This window comes from Gouania willdenowi, chromosome 3 (assembly GCF_900634775.1).
Source record: "Gouania willdenowi chromosome 3, fGouWil2.1, whole genome shotgun sequence".
Classification (NCBI taxonomy): Eukaryota; Metazoa; Chordata; class Actinopteri; order Blenniiformes; family Gobiesocidae; genus Gouania; species Gouania willdenowi.
Window position 1 is genome coordinate 24,709,607 of NC_041046.1, and position 11,562 is coordinate 24,721,168.

Genomic DNA, 11,562 nt, shown 5'->3' on the forward strand with positions numbered 1-11,562 from the left:
GGACCAAAATCATCCCACTACATATATATGTGGCTCTTTATGTCTTCATTTTGATTATCATTTCCTCAGAAAACCTTAAAAGAGGAAACTTTAACCCCCTTTTACCTAAACTTTTTTCAGACTTTAGCTACTGTTTGCCAATACATTTGCTTTTTTCCAACATTTTTTGTTCATTTTTGCAAGTTCTTTTGGGCACTTTTATCCCAATAAGCTATCTTTAGCCCAATAAATACACTTGTTTCCTTTTTTTTTACATTTTTCCCCTTTTTCTTCCACATTTTTGCCCTTTTTCACTCTTCTTTGCCACATTTTCCCCTTAAAGCTACCCTTTGCCGTTACGTACGACCTGGTTCCTCTTCATTTGCCTATTTTTTGGCCACTCTTGACTGCTTTTGGGGCCTTTTGTCATTTTTCACCGTTTTCTTGCCACATTTTGTTTCACTTTTGGACCATTTTTGGCCACCTGTTACCATGTCTGCCTCCACTCGCTTGTCAAAAATAAATAAAAAAACGTAGCTGACCGGCCCACTTCGGGTCGATGGCCCACTAGGATGATGCCCTGTATGCCAGATGGCCAGTCCACCCCTGCATCACAACATGACTCATAAAATAAGAACATCTTTGTCGACGCTGTTAGAGGATTTCTACAAGTGCTTGAGAGACAGTGTGTTACTAGGCAGCTTAGATTTTGACATAGCTAAGTGTAGATGAGGCTTTTTCTAATGACCAGACAGGAGCAAAGACAGAGCAGACCTCCTTATGTCACATAGATAATGACATGGATGACTAATAGAGACTTTAAAACCAACGCTCCCACCTCATTCTGGCTGGGATCTAAGCTTGAGCACTGGGTGGGCAGTTAGCCACCCAGGCCTTTGCTGGGATGAGCTGGGCTCCCAAGAAGATTTGGGGTTGGGGTCTCGGCCTGTTGGTGGAGAGAATCGGATTAACCAAATTACCTCAATTGGAAAAACTGCACTGAGCTGACCTCGTTGTAATACCATTGATAAACGCTATGAACCAAATCTCTAGCATCACAAAGATTAGTACTAATAAAAAAACTGAAACCAGTTGTAAACAGCCTAACAAAGAGCTAAAGCATTCATTAGTCAACAAATACATGTTAAATAATAATAAATTAGTAACATACGTCAGTCTGCAGCAATCAGATGTGCAGTCTGATTTCTTACAGTTTGATTTAGTTTTCTGCAACTGATCCAGAAAACATTGATTTAATTATGTATAAAATGCTTGAATAGATTTTAATTGTTGTGCACTAGAACACAATTAATGAAGCTTATACACGTGGAAAAATAATGTGTGGTGGCTTAGGGGAAATGACTGTGATAATACAAAGCTGGTGAGCACCAAGACAGGGTCAAATACATCAGGAAACTAGGAAGCACTCATTTTTTTTCCATCTGAGGCAAAGGCTTGTTTGTGGGGAGCATTAGGGGTTTTATCTTTAGGGTGTAAAAGAGAGATTACAGGGGCTCAAAGGAAGATACTCGGACTCATGCTGTTCTCCCTGCTGTGAACAGGGTGCACTCTTTCAGTTTTAAAGAAGTGAAAAGTTTCGAGAGTGCAGAAAGTTACAAATACATCCCTTCTGGACCCCCCTGCAGAGCAGCGAGTGTGAGACAGCAGGAGATAACCATATGCTATCAAAGTCTTCTTCAATGCTCTCATCTTTATTCAACTAAATTATACAGTATCATCACATACACCTGAAAAAACATAATTAAGCAGCTCAAATTATAGATTTGGAAGAAAAAGTCTTAAACCTTACTTTTGCTTTGTTCAATGAAAAATATATTTTTGATCTCAAATTACATGCTTTCAAACTTTGCTTAAACCATGGTTCTGTAGTTTAGGTTACAATAATGTGCTTTTTTTCTCTCATTATTATATGCTTTTAAAATATTGCCGCTTCTGAGCAATTAAGAATTTATGATTCCTATCACAATGAGCCCCTTCCTTGCTACCAGAGGTTAATTTGTGCTCACCCCTCATTTCAATTGTAGCGTAGTAAATGTCCTCATTATTTCCCACAAGGGCCTGGATGAGGAGTTTGATTATCCAAAGGTAGACCTTGGCCGACTCTGTTATTGTCAAAGGGGTCGTAAGCCGAGGTAACAGCTTCTAGGGTCTTATTGCAATGGCGATCAGTCCCCCGCCACTTGGCCTCCATGACCTCAGTCAGAGATAAGCTTTATGGGAAAGCACATTAACATGCTCCGGCAGTCACCCTGATCCTTTATCAAAGGCAGTTCTGTGAAATCAAGTGTTTATGGACCCCCGGTGAGGGTATAGTCTGCTGATTGCCTTTATTAGAAGTTGATTGTAAATGAGCTGGAGGTGGACAAATGACCCGCAGTGGCGGGTAAAATTAAAGATCTGATGCTTAAGCTTTTCTCACTAAATGAGCAACTTTTTTTAAGACCACAACAACCACAACCCAGTTATTTCCTCTGTGATTACACTATAGACAACACTGTCTTTGGTCTAATAGGATTTCACATCCATGTCTTCCGGTCTTTCTGCAATAACTATGAATTCATCTTAAAGCAATAGACAACCAATGGGCTGATTATTATCATGTAATATATTCTTTTTGAATCTATTCCTCATGGCATCTTCTTTTTTCTCCTCACAAGGATCTATTTTTTTATTCTTCATTGTTTGTTATTTAACTTGTCATTCCTTTCATTACTACAATGAAAACAAAGAAATACAAAAACCTGAAGTGTTGGTGCAAAGTCCCTGCTTACTGGCCGATCACCGGTGTAAGATTCTCTTAGCATGTCTGCAATGATGGATGATGATAGCACTGTGTCTTTGTACACATCAGGGCCCTACTGCTTTCAGCAGACAGATAGAGGGAGCAGAGAGAAAGACGTAGCCACAGCCTAATGTCCTTTTCTGGTGCTGGGCATGCTTTTTCCTATTTACTTTTCCCTTCACGGCACGGTTAGCATCGTAAATTAACCTTTCCAATCCTCTTGTGCTCAAAGACTGGTGCGCAATCCAGACAAAGAAGGACAAAAAAAAAAAAAAAAAAAAAAAAAAAAACAGAAATCTGTGTTATGCAATTGAGTAGCACCGGTCACAGCCTGTTACAGAATTGAGCAATTCCCTTTTTAATAATGGGGAATAAAACCACATTTATTCAGTCAAGCAAACCTTGTATTTTGTGTGCATGCACTACAATCCGGTACGAGTCTGGTTTTTTTGTTCTCCATCTTGGAAATGTAAATGACACACATGAAAGAAAATGTATTGCAGATCCTGTTCTTCTCAGTTGGAGTCTGTAAATAGGATGTAAATAGCAAACAGCTATGCATGCTAATATACAAGCAATTTGTTCAGGTACTTTTGTAATCCAGACTTCTCGTATGGCATGTGCTAAGACTACAAAAAGAAAACATGGGAAACAACAGGGAAAACATATCAATTGTAAAGAAGGAGATAGTTTGTAAACAACTTCAAAAGTGAAAAAAAAAAAACTTTGTCTTTGCTGTCAATGATTTCTACCACATGACCCGTCATTTACTACAGTGCTCTGCTCATGTTACGTGTTATCTTTTATATGTTTTCATTTGTTGGGCCACGAAAAAAAAATGACTGGTTTGTGAACCAGTCATGAATATGAGGATGAAGTGAAGGTGTCATACTGATGGTACTTTTTGTTTCCCATTGCAATGGCACGCTCAAAAGCAAAAACTCCATATTGAGTTACATATCCTGAGAATCTATTACTAAATTTGAATGATGGCAAAATCATATAAAAAATGTTAAGGTTTTCCATTGTACGTAATCAAAAAATTTACATCACCAGCTGTAATCTGGTCTGCTTTCAAGCACACATTTACTACTATAACATGAACAATCTGAATAAACACACAATTAATCTGGTGAAACAAACATTCACTCATTCTGAATTCCTGGTTTTGTAAAGTAAACTCATCTTGTTTTTTTTTTTTTTACGCTTCAATTTCTCCGATGACAATGGTTATCCTCAATGCCAAAATTGCCTCTGCCTGAGGAACACAAATGTGAATTATTGTGAAAAGATCAACAAAGGACGTGAGAAGTATACCTCTTTGGTTTCTCTGAGAGTTTCTTATTAAACATGGTATCGCATCAAAATCTGAGGCCGTCATGGTAGATGGAGTGAAACATTTTTAACCTGTGCTAAAGATATTTTAAATTTAATAAATATTGTAACAAGAAAATTTGTCAAATTGTCTTCTCAATGTCTATATGTTGTTTTATGGATGATATCTTTCACATGCAGAGCTTCATTAGGACAGGGGAAGAAAAGAAGAAGAGATTTATGCACCATTACGTAATCTGCTTTGGAGGATTCCAATGGGTGTTTTTTTTGTTTTTTTTTACTCTTTACATTCATAATAAAGTAAAAAGAAACCACAGTCTCACACACATTGACCTTTGGCCCCATGCTCCCAGATGGTGAACATTTCACTTTAATTTTCACTTCTCCTCCATAGTACAAGAAAAACTAGCTATTATCTTCCCATGTTTGCTGCCACAAAAATCAATCTTCATTATTCCCTGTTACCATCTGTGTCTTATAGTTAGCTTTATCATTATGAAAACTGCCTCTAGGAAAGGCGTAGTTTATAGTTTTGTGAAAGTATTCAAAGCTCATCACAAATAATAAGGCGAGTCTGGGGTTTGTTTACAGTTAGTTAATTCATTATCACCCATTGACAAAACCAATAGCAGAATTGTATCAATTCTTAGTGGACTTCAGCACATTTCTCCAAATGACTAAAGCTGTTGGATATCCACACTGTGTTTGCAGACTGGAGTCTCCACATACGTAGACTTTGCCGTCCGCAGAGAGCACAGGATTTGTCCTTTTCTTTTCTTCACCCTCCCCTTGAGTGATATATGGTGAAGAAAGAAAGAAGTGCTCACTCTCTCTGTCACTACCTTCTCTCTCTCCCCTCATAGCATGGATAAACAATGCAAGTGACAGTCTCTCATCACTCAGGAGGCTGAATCTGTGGCCCTGACCTGATAACATCAAGTGTGTGTGTCACCTGTCAAGTGGCTTCTGTCACACTTCAGCGCAAACTCAAAAACAAGACTCCGTACGTGTGTGTGTGTGTGTGTGTTGGTGGTGTGCATATACATATGCGTGTGTGTGTGCGGCTGATTGGGGGAGGGTATTGTGGGTTTAAGAGTGCCTGTTGGCATGCAAGCGCAGGCCTCTTTAGGCATGAGTGGAGTTGAGAGTGGCGAAGGGGGGGTTAGGGCTTGTGAAGGTATGCCAGGAAACTGAGAACGAGGGAGGGGGAGTCGTATAACGACCCAAATGAGAAGGACTTGTGCAGACACTGTGAAACTATCTCATTTTGTAGGCTCTGCTAGTCTCATTCTCATGTTCAGAATGGCCAGGGTGATCTGGGAATGCAATTATTTTCACCTATAAAAGGCAACATATGCCAAGATCATAAAAGTTCTTATTGGACAGTAATTTATTAAATCAAGTCATTGGAATGGAGAAAGGTAGGGCAAGAGCTATAATATAAAAGTGTCATTCTGCTTCTCATTAAGGGCCTGAATATCAGTGAGTTTCTACAGTCCAGATGCGTGACAGCAGATAAGCTGATGAGCCAAACAGAAAGATGCACTAAGCTTCTAAGTTTTCAGGAAAATAGCTACATTTATATTTATAGATTTTTGCGTAAAGCAGCATTAATCAGGACTATAAGTCAGACGTATAACGGTACTTGTGTGCCCAGCATCTAATTTAGTGGGTGCAGCCACTAAACATTCACAAGTGAGCCTCTAAGCTTTTTTGATTCGGTTTGTTAAGAGGGGGTATTTACTAAAGAGCTGCAGAAATGAAGAACAATGGGTGTCCTTTTAAATGGATGTGTGATCTGACACAAAGTGTTTGCTCCTTTATTCTAAATGTTGGAATCATTGTTGAGCTGTGAATAAGCAATAATAAACCGTCATTGTGATCCTCACAATGGAGCATGATGTGGATTAGCCAGTGAGGAACAGATTTTATTGAGAAACTTATCAGCATCTTCTCATTATCTAATACACAAAGTAGAGGGGAATATGATTACGCTACGGCACATTTCAAGCAGAACAATGGAAGTATGTACCTCTATTCAATTGTTGCTCAAAATGAATGATGCGGATATACGCTATTGTCTGGGGTTATTGTAATGGTAAAATATAGTTTTTGTTAATGTAAATGATTGTAAAGGACTCTTCACTCTGGGGAAAAAAGCAATGTTTTTGTGTATCCCTTACTGAAAAAAATACCATCACAAATGAGGCAGAACAAAACAAAAGCTAAAGAGAGAGGAACAGACAATTGTGTTTGACGGAGGGAGCGTTTTGTGTAGGCCTATTGTGTAATGCCTGGCAACATGTGTGCATGTTTGTTGTCGTCTTTCACACTGACAACCACGTCCTGACAACAGTCATGCACGATGCCAACAACGACACACACACACACACACACACACACACACACACACACACACACACACACACACTCACACGGACGCACACACATGCCTGCACACACACTCAGAGATCCACCACATAAGTGGCACTGTAATGTGAGCAGAAAATTGTATACAACAACCTAGGTCAATAATAACAGATGCTGGAATGATTATACTTTATATAAAAGTTAAATCATTTTTGGGTCATTACATAATTGTAATTTGCAGTTTCTTTTTTTAGCAAAGGATGACATGAGAGTAAGTGAATCACCAGCAGTAGATTGTATGCAGAGTAACATGGATAGACTTGACAGCTGCACAGCAGCAATGTCCTGCTGGAACCGAGTCAAACACATTATCATACGTGGTTTTGCAACATTAGAACTGCCCACCCAATAACAAGTAAGGCCCTTACTGAGGCCGTGTCAGGTTCAGTCTCAAATTCTTCATTTTATAAATGCTCCGGTCAGGTTTGGGTGCTGCGCTATGAATGAGCGATAAGGTGATGCGTTTGGATTAGAGCACAAATGGATATTAGGGAGGTGAATCAAAGGCTGGCCTCTAGCAAATAAATAAATTGTGTTTAAACTAGACTCATAAACCGTTTGTTTATTTATTTATTTTTTTACCTTGTCTGCATATACAATCAAAGGTCAACACTGCATGTTTTATTATTGCAATGAAAAGCATACTTTTATTTTATTGCTTGATTGTGACCATCATTAGCTCTCCCTAAGGAAGGGTAAGAAAAACTTTATTACAGGAAAAACATAAAAAGAGAGGGCAGTGTTACACCTGTGTGAGAGGGAAAGGGACAGGGAAGAGGGAGTTACGGTGGGACATTTGGAGGGGTGATTGACGTCAAGCTATTTTGGTTGTGCTGAAAGTATAATGTGGGCGGTTGTGGCGTAAGGAAACTTAAGGAAGTGGGCTTGTAATCGGAGGGTCATTGCTTTGAATCCAACCTGGGTCAATACTGTAGGATGTTGAGCAAGTCCTTTAAACCTAATTTCTCGTGTTGTATGTTACTTTGGATAAAAGTGTGATGTTACAGTTGTACATATTGTGTTGTGGGGTGTAATCTCCTCAACCAGTCTGGTGACAAATGTGGAAAGATTCAAGAGGGTGACGCAGCACAATGCTTAAGTATAATGATGGTGGCCATGAACAGAGGTAGAGGGTGGGTGCTTACACCTAGAACTGATAGTTGGGATCAAGGTTAGGCCCAATAAGAGCTTATTCTAAAGCCTAAAGTATCCACAACCGATGCGTGCAACAGCCACTATTGGAACCCTGGCAGACCAACCAGGCTGGAAGCACCCAATGGAAGCCAAGGATGACTAAGCCACCCCCAGGGTTGAGCTGTCCCCCAAATCCCGGGCAACCCAAAGACCCCAAGCTGAGAAGTGGCACCCTCTCACACACAAGAACAAGCCATGGGAGCTGAGGCCCCAAGGCACCCTCCACCCGACCTTCCACAACAGGGCCCGCCACCAGTACCCACCCATGCCCCAAGCCACCCTACCTGCACCCGGGGACAGGGGCAGAAGCCCCAGAGAGCCCTAAGCCACTCTCTACTCTGGCCGCAAGCACAGTGAGCCTGGCGATCGTCAAAGGTAAGTACCCCTGTGGCCTCAGACAGCCCACAATGCAGTGCACGTGGCACCAAGTGGGTGGAGCCGCCCAAAGTGGAGCAGCACCCACTGCACCAGCAGACATGCAAGGACAAAATTTGCGCCACCTGCCTTGGAAGGCAGAGTCTACCGCTCCCCGTGGACCCCTGAGGGCAAGCCACCGGGAAAGGCCGCCCGGAGAAAGCCCGTCCCCAACCATCCATGGAGGGGCCCACCTGACGGGGCAGTATTGTGAGTTTTTGACTTGTTCAAATGTTCTTGAGTTATTTGAGTACACAGATTTGAATAGTGTTGGGCTGTAACAGGTTCAGCCCTAAAAAAAATCAGCTTCATTCGAGTCAGATTCAGTCAGGCTCAGTCTGTGTTGGGTTAAACTTTTGAGGCCTGATTACAGCTCTACTCAAGATATTAGCAGCAAATCTATTATTATGTCACAAGGTTAATACTAATATTTGTTCATTTCACTTTTAAGTGCTGAATAGATTACCACTTCCAATACAAAATCTTAATATTTTAGGAGGAAACGGGACCTAGTCAATATTACAAAAGCCCAGTGCCATAGTCAAAAAAAGTGAAATCAAACTTTATTCATATAGTTTGATTTCAATCTTTAAAATCTATTTATATTGTATATACATTGTTTATTCTTATGTTTGTATTTTTATGGGGAGCTCTATCTCATTACATGTTATGTAATGATAATAAAAGGCTATTCTATTCTAGAACATTTTATGCACGAGGCAACACAATGTGCTTCACAGTCAAAAACAAGTCATTTCAACGACCACTTGCAAATTAGAAATACAATATATTATTTCAGAATAAAAGCTCAACATGTACATAAAAATTATCCACATTAAGTAGATCATACAATATGCATACAAACAAACACACTGAAAGCAGACATCAACATCTAACTATAAAATGGTGCAAAAAGTTGAGTTTTCAATCTGCTTTTAAAAGTGTTAAATGCAGAAGCCTCTCTCAGATCTGCATAAATGAGCTTTATTTTACTGGTATTCCTTGTGCTAGAAAATGTAACAATATAATGATAAATAGCAAAAAATGATATATAGCAAACAATCAAACATGACAAACTATAGTTTTAATATTGGGTTGTCCTAATGCTGAAATACATCAGCTTTTTTTGGCAAAGTCTCACCGAAATTTTCCCACAACCTTTGTGTTGCATATCGATGGACACTTGGTCAAGGTTGTACAGGTCAGTCTGTCGGCCTGTCGAACAAGTCCAGATCACGTCGGCTGAACCGTCCAGAGAGCACATAATGCTCTAATCCCTTGTTTGCTATGGAATCAATGTCCGCATTGATCCAAGTCTAATCATATAATCAAACTTGTAATAATACCAATTGAAACTGCTTTGTATTCTATTATCTAAAAAGTGGTGCAGCTCACATAGTAAACACATGGAAGTCTCCATGACCCCGTCTTCCTTGATATCAAACGGATAATATATGCAAATTCTTGGAAGACTAAGTGAAGGAGGCTATTTGAAGTCCGACAATGAACTTCATTAGTCACAGGCATGCACACTTGAACATACAGATGCAGATGCAGCACACACACACCTCCCCACACTTTCATATATGGACATTTTCACGTGCATATTCATACATGCATACAGCCCCTTGGACATGTCTCATTAAATTCAGGTGAGCAGATTAATTAAAATTATATTTAAATCCCCTCGGACTGTAATCTGCACTAGTGGGCTATATGTCATACATACACATGCATACGTAGACACACACACACACACACAGGACACATTTAAATGAATTTGAAAGGCATGATCAGAAATGTGTCTCAAAGCGGAAACATTGTACAATGAGTGAGCTCATTACAAAGACAGACCCTAAAGCACAAGAAGACATTTGATTTATTACAATGGAAAAAGATAATGTTCCTTGGTTAGATTCATTGTTATATTTATTCATCTACTGTCTAGGGTCACTAAGGTCTGCAGGTGCCAATTCCAGCTCACATCGGGCTGTTCTGAGGTCAATCATGTACTGTCAAAGACAAAAAAATCACACTCGCATCAACTTTTATAGAGACTTCTTTTATCCTGACAAGGATGATTTTTTTAGACCGTAGGAGGAAGCTGAAGTTGGAAACTGCGGATTTTTTAGATTAATGAAATACAGTACAGTGATTTATAAGAAAAATGTATTTAAAGCTGATGTCAAATTACATTATTTTTCTCAAATTTTAAAGGATTGTTCAAGGCAGGGAAAATGTAGTGTTTTGATTGAATAGGCGGGGTATGTTGTCTCCCATTTTGTTGAATTTATATTGTACTAAATGTCGTTGAAGACATTTAGATGTATCATATTTTATGCCATGAAACACAATAACGAAAAGTGTTCTTCAATTTCAAACAACTTAGTGTTTATTTAACACAGTTATTTTATTGGCATATTTAATTTCAAGCAATGCAACATGGATGTTTAGTTTTGGCCGGTGTCCCTCCACCGTGATTAACTTCAATGAAAAGAATTTGGGTACCCCTGAACTACACCATCGTGCTACAGATTATTTAAATTAAAATGTGTTCTTTGTTACTGGTTTGTCCAGAAAGATTTAGTCCACAGACCATAAGAAAAATAAAAATAAATCACTGCGACATGAGGACAAGATATTTTCTAAATTCAGATACTGTACCTATTAAAGCCATTTTTACACTGAATACGTGACTGTCAAACATTATTATTATTTACCTTTTTGGTTATATTATTGCATTTTGCTATTTTACCTTTGAGTGGAAGAAATCTATTCATTGTCTTGTCAGTTAAACAGTACAAAAAATAAAATATTCAAACTGTTTTGTCTTCTAAGCCATTCTTAGAAGATAAAAAAAGTATAAATGACATTTTGTTTGTTGTTAATTAATTCACTTAAGCTTTGTGAAATATTTTTTTAAAGCTCAAAACTTGACAAAAAATGATGGTATATTGATTTTTGGCCATAACAGTGCAAGTATTATGGCTTATTGGAAAGGCTTAAAAGAAATCCATTGCGACTACTTAGAGTGTGATGATATTACACAAACAGTTAGGGATTTTGTTAAATTCCTTAAATGGTAAATGGACTTGATTTATATAGCGCTTTATCACCACACTGAAGCAGTCTCAAAGCGCTTTACATATCAGCTCATTCACCCAATCACTCTCACATTCACACACCAGTGGGACAGGACTGCCATGCAAGGCGCTAGTCGACCACTGGGAGCAACTTAGGGTTCAGTGTCTTGCCCAAGGACACTTCGACACATAGTCAGGTACTGGGATCGAACCCCCAACCTCTCGATCAGAAGACGACCCACTACCACCTGAGCCACGGTAACCCTAACTTTCACACTAAATATTTGTTCTGGCTTGCAGACACATCTAATTTGATTTGCCTTT

The 11,562-nt window shown here is 39.1% G+C and overlaps 1 protein-coding gene across 1 annotated transcript in view; it reads left to right on the forward strand.

Annotated features, from left to right (window-relative positions):
- mafa (MAF bZIP transcription factor a) overlaps window positions 1-9,916 on the forward strand; it is a 106,505-nt gene extending 96,589 nt beyond the window's left edge. The window contains exon 4 of the mRNA XM_028476929.1: window positions 9,899-9,916. The gene's annotated coding sequence lies outside the window, so the exon portion shown is untranslated. The remainder of the gene's footprint in view (window positions 1-9,898) is intronic.
- Window positions 9,917-11,562: the final 1,646 nt, after the last annotated feature.